General features: G+C 39.7%; 1 protein-coding gene across 2 annotated transcripts in view; it reads right to left on the bottom strand.

Moving 5' to 3' along the window:
- Positions 1–4,020, bottom strand: part of kcnab2a (potassium voltage-gated channel subfamily A regulatory beta subunit 2a) — a 216,074-nt gene extending 212,054 nt beyond the window's left edge. The window contains exon 1 of one of the 2 annotated variants that reach the window (XM_061938796.2): positions 3,827–4,020. The gene's annotated coding sequence lies outside the window, so the exon portion shown is untranslated. The remainder of the gene's footprint in view (positions 1–3,826) is intronic. The other variant, XM_061938819.2, reaches the window with a different exon arrangement.
- Between the last annotated feature and the right edge of the window lie 7,123 nt (positions 4,021–11,143).

Consider the following 11,143-nt stretch of genomic DNA (forward strand, 5'->3'; position numbering starts at 1 on the left):
CAGTGGTGAAATTTCCTCGCTCCTAAATATTCCAAAGTCAACTGTCGGCTTTATTATAAGAACATGGAAGAGTTTGGGAACAACAGCAACTCAGCCACTAAGTGGTAGGCCACGTAAACTGACAGACAGGGGTCAGCGGATGCTGAAGCGCATAGTGCAAAGACTTTCTGCACAGTCAGTTGCTACAGAGCTCCAAATTCATGTGACCTTCCAATTAGCCCACATACAGTACGCAGAGAGCTTCATGGAATGGGTTTCCATGGCCGAGCAGCTGCATCTAAGCCATACATCACCAAGTCCAATGCAACGCGTGTAATGCAGTGGTGTAAAGCGCGTCGCCACTGGACTCTAGAGCAGTGGAGACACCTTCTCTGGAGTGATGAATCACTCTTTTCTATCTGACAATCTAATGGACGACTCTGGGTTTGGACGTTGCCAGGAGAACGCTACATTTCGGACTGCATTGTGTAGAGTGTGACATTTGGTGGAGCAGGAATTATGGTATGGAGTTGTTTTTTAGGAGTTGGGCTTGGCCCCTTAGTTCCAGTGAAAGGAATTTTGAATGCTCCAGGATACCAAAACAGTTTTGACATTTTGGCCTTCCCAGAAGAGTTGAAGCTACAATAGCTGCAAAAGGTGGACCGACATCATATTGAACCCTATGGGTTAGGAATGGGATGGCAATTCAAGTTCATATGTGAGCCAAGGCAGGTGGCCAAATACTTTTGGCAATATAGTGTAGTTTCAAAAACGCATACAAGTGTAGTTTCAAAACTGTCGATGTCTGCACTCAAACGCATACACCTGTTGTCATGCCCATGTAGCCCAATCAGAAGCATGGAAACGGAGCAAAAAGTGACTTGGTTGCATTACACCTCTGTTATGTTTATTTTGATATACTAAACCAGTAGTGTCCAAGCTTTTTCCACTGAGGGCCGCACACTGAAAAATGAGGCCATTTTGATATTTTTAATTTTCAAAACCAATACAATAAACATTATTTTTTGTGAACAATAAAGGTCCTGGGGACCCGAAAAGGTCTCAGTCAATAAAATTATAAAAAAAAGTCATATTTTTGGAACTCTTCACTCTTCACCTTAGCCAGTGTTTGCAAGTACAAAAGAAAGAAAGTAAGTTTGCGTGTGGACAGGAAGCTTAAACGGTAAGTATGTGTTTCCAAAGTGTCCGTCTTTGAGTGGACATGGCGTCAAAGGGCTTACCAAACTCACAACATCACTTGATCTCATGTACAAACCCCAAAATCAGTGAAGATGGCACGTTGTGTAAATCGTAAATAAGATTGATTTTTCAAAAATTATTTTAAAGATTGAAAGTTGCCATCAATCCCATGTGGGTGCTCGGGCCCCGAACCACCCACGGGATCGGCGCCTATGTCTGCATGCAGTTGCGTAAAACAGTGTATTTCAACCACTGTGCCGCGGCACACTAGTGTGCCGTGAGATTGTCTCGTGTGCCGTGGTAGATTATCTGATTTCAACTATTTGGGTTAAAAATATTTTTTGCAAGCCAGTAATTATAGTCCACTAATTATGTGTAAATGTTGAGTGTTGGTGCTGTCTAGAGCTCGGCAGAGTAACCGTGTGATACTCTTCCATATCAGTAGGTGACAGCCGGTAGCTAATTGCTTTGTAGATATCGGAAACAGCGAGAGGCAGTGTGCAGGTAAAGAGGTGTCCAATGCTTAAACCAAAAATAAAAGGCTAGTGCACCTATGAAAAGGCATTGAAGCTTAGAGAAGGCTATGCAGAACGAAACTAAAACTGAACTGGCTACAAAGTAAACTAAACCAGAATGCTGGACGACAGCAAAGACTTACTGTGGAGCAAAGATGGCGTCCAAAAGGTACGTCTGAACATGACATGACAATCAACAATGTCCCCACAAAGAAGGATAAAAACAACTGAAATATTCTTGGTTGCTAAAACAAAGTAGATGCGGGAAATATTGCTCAAAGGAAGACATGAAACTGCTACAGGAAATTACCAAAAAGAGAGAAAAAGCCACCAAAGACAAGAACTAAAACACTACACACAGGAAAACAGCAAACAACTCAAAATAAGCCACGGCGTGATGTGACAGGTCGTGACAGTACACCTACTTTGATTATGTTATGTTTGGTTATGCTTTAAAGCAGGCCAGGGCCATTATTTTGACTCGGGGGCCAAATTTAGAGAAAAAAAAATTGTCTGGGGGCCGGTATATCTATTTTTAGGATCATTAATACAAAACCTCACAATAATGTCTGAATGCTAAAAACTTTGACAGACCGCCTTACAAAACGGAATGCAATTTTTAATTTTTATACTGAATGAGACACCCAGAATGTACATGAAAATAAAGAATGTGGGATTTACAATAATTAACTATGAACGATAAAACACTGAATATTGACAACATATGAACGTCACACCCCCTCTCGATCGACATATTTTACAATCAAGCGAAACACAAACAAAATGCAACAAACACAGCGAAATATGAACATGAAGGGTAAAAAAAACCCACCTACAATCTGATACATCACTAAGCTTTAGAACTTTGTTGTAAAAATCTCCATACGCGTCTGTCCCTGACATCCGCATTTCAGGCTGGCCGCTCTGGAAACACTCTGTGGAAACGCTCCCCACCCACATTGCTTGGTGCCTTGTCTGAGCTGCTGTGACTTAGATTACCATAGTAACTAATTAGATTACCATAGTGACTAGTATATCATGCAAAAGCGCAGATTCCAACCATTGAAATACTTTGTATAGTTCAAGACTTACGGTCATTTGAAAACATCACTGCACATCATAATGGCAGCTACACTTTCCACCTTAAAGATCTAAAAAAAATTATTTGGGAATGTCCGGCGGGCCAGATTGAAAAGGTTAACGGGCCTTAAATTGCTCAGGTCTGGTTTAAAGTCATATCCAACAACTGCGACGACGACTTTTTATTGTCAACTGAGTTTCCTTTTTTTTAATGATTTCTGCTGGTGGTGTGCTTTTGGATTTTTTCTACGCCATGGCTCAAAAAAGGTTGAAAACCACTGCCGTGAAAAAAACAACCTTGGCCGCAATACGGTATAGATTCTCTGTAAACTGCAGCTAGAAGTGACTGAAGACGGCTTCCAGCAAGTCCAAACCACAAAAGATAATTTGCATTTCCTGTGAAGGATGACTTGAAAATGCATGACATTTTTTTTTACTTTCTGACTGTCTTGATGGACATTTCTGCAGTGCGAGTGCAAGTTTTTTTTTTTTTTTTAAACATAGCAACAAAAAAAGGAATCAATGCACATGATTGCACATCTTATCACTTATTCCCTTGAGGCTCGTCGGTCTTTGTGAGGGACAAAGCGTGTTGCGTTGTCAAGGTGACGTCCGTGAAGTCACCCGGCCTGTGCCGCACTCTGCTCGCCGCATGCAGCAGTCGGACTGCGGCTGCCTCGCTTTTGGCAAGCGGAGGATGGACGCACACCTCCTGGAGCTGCCTCCGCCTCGTCGAGTCATATCGCGGCTCACAACACAAGCCCCCCCCCCCCGGCGGCAACACACACACATTTAGACACTCACACACATTTAGACACGCACACACAGTGCTCGGCCGGCCGGTTCCTATCACGGCGAAATGCGAACACCACCTCCGGCTTCCGTTAACGCTCCGCCTGGCGACATTGTAGAAGCGGATGTCAAACACGACACAATAATCCCCAATTTAGCCATTTTCCATGCTTACACAATAACACTTACTATTTACCGTGGTTAACGTGTCGTTAGCCGCAAAATGTAGGATAAAAAAACAAACATTAAAGTCTTCTTACCTTCGGTGGAATGGTGTTTTTTCCCTTTTAGTGGGCAGCGTCTGGGTTGTGTTGCTCTCGACACACAACTACCACGCGTTGTGCTTGGCCCCGCCCACACGGCGGCGAGCGCGCTGCAATTGGTCAGTCGGAGCACGACTGCAGCCGGAGCGAGGCCTCTGATTGGACGGAGTCCTCCTCAATCAATTCGGATTCGGCTTCCCGCGTTTGTCAGTGGTGCCCACAGTGGTGTTGCATGATGCTGCCTATATTTAAACTGAGCCAATGCAGCCATGAAATCTAAGAGGTGACCTCCAGTGTTTGAAGGAGGACTTTTTGGTTGTTATTTTTGTTGTTGCCACAGTGTGTATTTTTATTTATTTTTACCATCTAAAGATACTTTGGTGTTTAAAGCATTACAAATATATCAACAGAGTTTACATAAATACATACAACATTCATCCAAACGAATCACTATGTTTCTTTCAGTCACTGTTATTTAGTCACTACAGTAATTAGATTGGATTAGATTAGTTTATTTCAAAGGGGACAATGCAATTTCATAAAACACACGACTACACGTGGTTAAAAGAAAGCCAGAATTAGCCAGAAGGCTAGTTTTCATCTGTAGTCCCCTGGCCATGATGTTAAAAAAAGGCAGTAAAATTACAATTTAAAAGAAAAGAAAGACAGAGAAAAAGAAAAAAAGCACACAATTATATACAAAGGGACAAGCAGTAGAAAATGGATGGATGGATGGATGATAAATAAATAAATGATAAATGGGTTATACTTGTATAGCGCTTTTCTACCTTCAAGGTACTCAAAGCACTTTGACAGTATTTCCATATTCACCCATTCACACACACATTCACACACTGATGGCGGGAGCTGCCATGCCAGGCGCTAACCAGCAGCCATCAGGAGCAAGGGTGAAGTGTCTTGCCCAAGGACACAACGGACGTGACTAGGATGGTAGAAAGTGGGGATTGAACCCCAGTAACCAGCAACCCTGCGATTGCTGGCACGGCCACTCTACCACTTTATAGGTCAGTTTTAAGTCTGCAAATGTGTGAAGACTTACCACTTGTGTTCACATCCACAGGAACCACATGGGTTAGCCAACTCTATACAGTATTTACAACCTTACTAGTGTTCACTTCACGGCCAGAGATGGTTAATCTAGTTCACAGGTGTCTAACTCTAAGCTGGGTGACCAATTCTGGCCCGGTAAAGCCTGAAAAAAAATGGGTTTCAATACAGTGTGTATTTTAATGGGGGATTGGGCCGATCAATCACAATCCCTATGTAAGACAATAACACGTTTTCTTTTTTCATGCATTCTGATACGGCAAGTATGAAGGGGCTCACAATGCAGCAAATATGCATCAAGTGAGAAAAATACCTAAATATTACAAAACCCAAAACCAGTGAAGTTGGATGGACAATGATTTGCAAATCCTTTTCAACTTATATTCAATTGAATAGACTGCAAAGACAAGATATGTTGGAACTGAGAAACATAATTTTTTTTTAGCAAATAATCATTAACGTAGAATTTAATGGCAGCAACACATTGCAAAACAGTTGGCACAGGGGCATTTTTACCACTGTGTTACATGGCCTTTCCTTTTAACAACACTCAGTAAACATTTGGGAACTGAGGGGACCAATTTTTGAAGCTTTTCAGGTGGAAATCTTACCCATTCTTGCTTGATGTACAGCTTAAGTTGTTCAACAGTCCGCGGTCTTCGTTGTGGTATTTTAGGCGACATATTGTGCCACACATTTTCAATGGGAGACAGGTCTGGACGACAGGCAGGCCAGTCTAGTATTCGCATTCTTTTACTATGAAGCCACGCTGTTGTAACACGTGGCTTGGCATTGTCTTGCTGAAATAAGCAGGGGTGTCCATGATAACGTTGCTTGGATGGCAACATATGTTGCTCCAAAACCTGTATGTACCTTTCAGCATTAATGGTGCCTTTACAAATGTGTAAGTTACCCATGCCTCGGGCATTAATACACCCCCATACCATCACAGATGCTGGCTTTGCGCAAAGAACATTCCGTATGGTTCTTTTCCGCTTTGTTCCGGAAGACACAACGTACACAGTTTCCAAAAACTATTTGAAATGTGGACTCGTCAGACCACAGAACACTTTTCCACTTTGCATCAGTCCATCTTAGATGAGCTTGGGCCCAGCGAAGCCGGCTGCGTTTCTGGGTGTTGTTGATGAACGGCTTTCGCTTTGCATAGTAGAGTTTTAACTTGCACTTACAGATGTAGCGATCAACTGTAGTTACTGACAGTGTTTTTTTATTTATTTTAAGTGTTCCTGAGCCCATGTGGTGATATCCTTTACACACTGAAATGTCGCTTTTAGATGCAGTACCGCCTGGGGGATCTAAGGTCCGTAATATCATTGCTTACATGCAGTGATTCTCTGAACCTTTTGATGATATTATGGACCGTAGATGGTGAAATCCCTAAAGTCCTTGCAATAGCTCGTTGAGGAATGTTGTTCCTAAACTGTTCGACAATTTGATCAAGCATTTAATCACAAAGTGATGACCCTCGCGTCATCCTTGTTTGTGAATGACTGAGCATTTCATGGAAGCTGCTTTTATACCCAATCATGGCACCCACCTGTTCCCAATTAGCATGTTCACCTGTGGGATGTTCCAGATAAGTGTTTGGTGGAGCATTCCTGAACTTTCTCAGTCTTCTTTGCCACTTGTGCCAGCTTTTTTGAAACATGTTGCAGCCATCAAATTCAAAATAAGCTAATATTTGCAAAAATAACAAAGTTTCTCAGTTCAAACTTAATGTATCTTCTTTTTGCAATCTATTCAATTGAATATAGGTTGAAAAGGAAAATAGGTATATAGGTTGAAAATAAACACTAATAAAATATACAGCAAAAGAATGGACTGATGAAAAAATAAATGTACAGACAATTAAGCAGTTGTAAAATAAATTCCAACTAAATAAATATGTTTCTTAAATAAGCTGTCAATAAAATTAAAGTACAAATGAAAATACAGCTTTACCACTTTCGTTATAATTTTTGCGCTTAATAAACTTCTCCATGACTCTAGTTTGTTTGAGATTGTCATTACTGCCACAAATGGTGGAAAAGTGTATTACAACTGAGTACCGCTGCGGGCCATACGAACCACAGCTGAGAAACAGATCTTTTTTGGCAGGCCTCTAGAGGGCGCTCGCAGCCCAACAATGGGCCCTATGGTCAAGAAACACTGCTTTAAATAGCTCATATTCAAGAAAAAATGTCGATAAAATGTCCAACAGGTCTTCGGTTTGCGGCGTTTCGGGTTACAAAGTTTCATAGATACAATAATTACAAATTACGAACTTAATTTGGTTTGTACCCACGAGATTCGCTCAAGACTGGTTAGAGCCCACACAGTACAACTAGCATAAAAGGAAAACTGCAACGACTAATCGAGTCTAAAAAAGCTTTAATTTATATTCTGTTCCCCCTCTCCTTGACTAAGGTTGCCAGATATGCAGCCGAATCCAGCTCGATGGTCTTGGCTACTCCAAGGAACTTCAAACTTCCACTGCCTCTTACTAGGTGTTGAGGTGCTGGGAGCATAATAGCTGAATAGACAAGCGTTTTGTCAATAACAAATCTCTAACCAACACATTTTACACAGAAATTAGGCTATTTTCAAGAAGGTGTACATACAGTATCACAACAAATGGCAATCATATGGTTATTGTCAGTACTATCAGAAAACAAAGACTAAAACAAACTACAACCAACGCTAGCAATGGTTATACTGGTGAAAATAAGTGGAGCATGCTTAGCAGCCTAATGTACGCCCAAAACTAAAGAAGAGACATTTTACTAAGGTATGCCTGTAGGCTACTGTTTCAAACGTTTCAGATTGCCATATAACTTGGTACATGTAGTCCACAATATGCAAACACGAATGAGGATATATTTTATTATGTGTTTTGACTGTCTCCATACGTTTCACATTACCATGATGACAGCCGTGCTAATGTTGGAACACCCTCAGCGTATCAGCATATTGAGAAGGAAATAGGCACTGACACTACCCATATCCACATAGGTTTTATTTGTCGAAAATATATTTTGCCCTGTCAGTTGGATGACACATCGACATACAGGCTAACGGGCATATATTTCTCCCGTTAGTCTATATGTTGATGTATCATTGACCGGGCAAGCAGGCTAAGTATTACACTAAAAGCTAAACACCATCACACTAAGCATTCGTTGCATGAACATACTAGCTTTGTTAGACAAGACTGTATTGGACACTATAGTTTACATACGGAATGTTCATTTCCATTTATTACAAGTAATAAGAAAACATAAATGCCTGACTTACTTATCAAGGAGGAAATTAGCAAGTCTTCTGCGCCTTCAATCAATCAACGTTTACATACATAACCCTAAATCATGGGTGTCTCAAAGGGCTGCACAAGCCACAACGAGCTCGTTTTCATCTTTCAAAGGCATCCCCGATACAAATCCTCGTTTTGTTCATGGCTTTGTTGTCAATAAGTTGAGAATCGTAACGACGCCTTTTAGATTTACTAAGGTCTGACATGTTTAGTAACTTTACCAGTGGCAGTAACTAGACCAAGAGGGCGGTGCGTAACTGGCAACCTGGATGTGACACACTCACAGACTTTCTAATTGGTTAAAATGGTGGACATCGAAATGAAAACAATAACAAGATTTCAGGGCTGTAAATGTAATTTTGAAATGAGCATATCTCGGCTGAACTACTGTTATCATTTATAGAGGTATTCGAAAATAACACGATTTATTAAAGCCTTTTGACATATCAGGGCCATTTAATGATGACTTGACATGAAATGATTACATATTACATATGTCTGGGTTTTTTCTGCGGGTACTCCGGCCACATCCCAAGAAGTACATCCATTTTCAACCGCTTGTCCCCAACAATACACATTTTTTCGGCGTGGCGCAGTGGAAGAATGGCCGTGCGCGACCCGAGGGTCCCTGGTTCAATCCCCACCTACTACCAACCTCGTCATGTCCGTTGTGTCCTGAGCAAGACACTTCACCCTTGCTCCTGATGGGTGCTGGTTAGCGCCTTGCATGGCAGCTCCCTCCATCAGTGTGTGAATGTGTGTGTGAATGGGTAAATGTGGAAGTAGTGTCAAAGCGCTTTGAGTACCTTGAAGGTAGAAAAGCGCTATACAAGTACAACCCATTTATCATTTATCATTTCTCTTGGAGTGCAATATGGATGTTAAGATAGTGTTTTTGTTTGATTTATCTGTATATAGTACAATCGTTAGCAAGCAATATGTATTATTGCTCATTGTTAGTTTTTCATTATGTTTTACTGTAAACTGTATGTACAGATCTGCACTGCAACCGCACAATGTTCCCATTGTGGGATAAATAAAAATATCCGGTGTGCGTATTTTCATGCAGTTTCCTGAGTGTTTTCACTGGTATTTTTGCCATGGGACCAAAGTTGAATATGGTATTTTTTCATACTACGCTACACTTCATATCAGGAGTGATGAACCTTTTTGACCTCTGTGCCCAACTTTTCCCAAACAAAAGGGTGCAGGGCCCAATTAAATATTAATACCAAATTAGTAATCTTACTCTTGATCTTTTTTAATCATATTCAATTATTTCGGGTCTGTGGGGAAGCATGGGTGCTTGCTTAGCTTTACAGCTAATTTTGTATGCTTGAACCTAAAAATTTGGCTCCATCTTGGAATTATGCTTGTGTCTTATATTAGCGTGCTAACGTTAGCCAACATTTTATGCTAGCTTCTTTTTTTTTTTTCTTTTTTTTTTAATGCTAGCTTCTTAGCTAATTTTGTATGTTTACACTTACAAATAGTGAATTTTGAAATTTCTTCTTATCCGGTCACGTGCATGCTTACATTAACATGCAAATGTTTATGCTAGCTTTTTAGCTAATTCTGGATGTTTTACCTAAAAGTCATGGTTTTTGATACTTGGTGCCATCTTGGAAGTATGCTAATGTAATGTTTTATACTCGCTTTGTAGCTAATTTTATATGTAAAACTAGTGCATTTTAATGCTTGGATTCATCTTAAAAGTATACTAACTTGTCCTATGTCATCATGCTACTGTTAGCATGCTAACGTTTTATACTAGCTTTTTAACTAATTTAGTTTGTTTAAACCTAAAAACTATGGATTTTGATTAGAGATGTCCGATAATATCGGCCTGCCGATATTATCGGCCGATAAATGCGCTAAAATGTAATATCGGAAATGATCGGTATCGTTTTTTTTATTATTGGTATCGTTTTTTTTTTAAATAAATCAACATAAAAAATACAAGATACACTTACAATTAGTGCACCAACCCAAAAAACCTTCCTCCCCCATTTACACTCATTCACACAAAAGGGTTGTTTCTTTCTGTTATTAATATTCTGGTTCCTACATTATATATCAATACAGTCTGCAGGGATACAGTCCGTAAGCACATATGATTGTGCGTGCTGCTGGTCCACTAATAGTACTAACCTTTAACAGTTAATTTTAGTCATTTTCATTAATTACTAGTTTCAATGTAACTGTTTTTATATTGTTTTACTTTCTTTTTTATTCAAGAAAATGTTTTTAATTTATTTATCTTATTTTATTTTTTTATTATTTTTTAAAAGTACCTTATCTTCACCATACCTGGTTGTCCAAATTAGGCATAATAATGTGTTAATTCCACGACTGTATATATCGGTTGATATCGGTATCGGTTGATATCTGTATCGGTAATTAAAGAGTTGGACAATATCGGGATATCGGCAAAAAGCCATTATCGGACATCCCTAATTTTGATACATGGCGCCATCTTGGACGTATGTTAACGTCGCTTATATCAGCATGATAACTGTATCATGATAACTGTATCGTGCTAACGTTTTATGTTAACGTTATAGCGATTTTAAAAAAATGGTTTCACCTAAAATAAGTGCATTTTAATACTTAGCACTATCTTGGAAGTACGCAACTTGTCTTATGTCATCATGTTAACGTTAGCATGCTAACTTTTTCAGTTAAATTGGTATGTTTAAAGCTAAAAATCATGGATTGTTTATGCTTGGCGCCATCTTGGAAGTATGTTAACATATTTTGTATTAGCATGCTAACTTAAACATGCTAATGTTTTATGTTATCTTTTTAGCTAATTTTGGATGTTTTACCTAAAAGTCATGGTTGTGGAAACTTGGTGCCACCTTGGAAGTATGCTAATGTCATGTTTTATGCTCGCTTTTTAGCTAATTTTGTATGTAAAATTAGTGCATTTTAAT

This window comes from Nerophis lumbriciformis, linkage group LG03, assembly GCF_033978685.3.
Source record: "Nerophis lumbriciformis linkage group LG03, RoL_Nlum_v2.1, whole genome shotgun sequence".
NCBI classification, from domain to species: Eukaryota; Metazoa; Chordata; class Actinopteri; order Syngnathiformes; family Syngnathidae; genus Nerophis; species Nerophis lumbriciformis.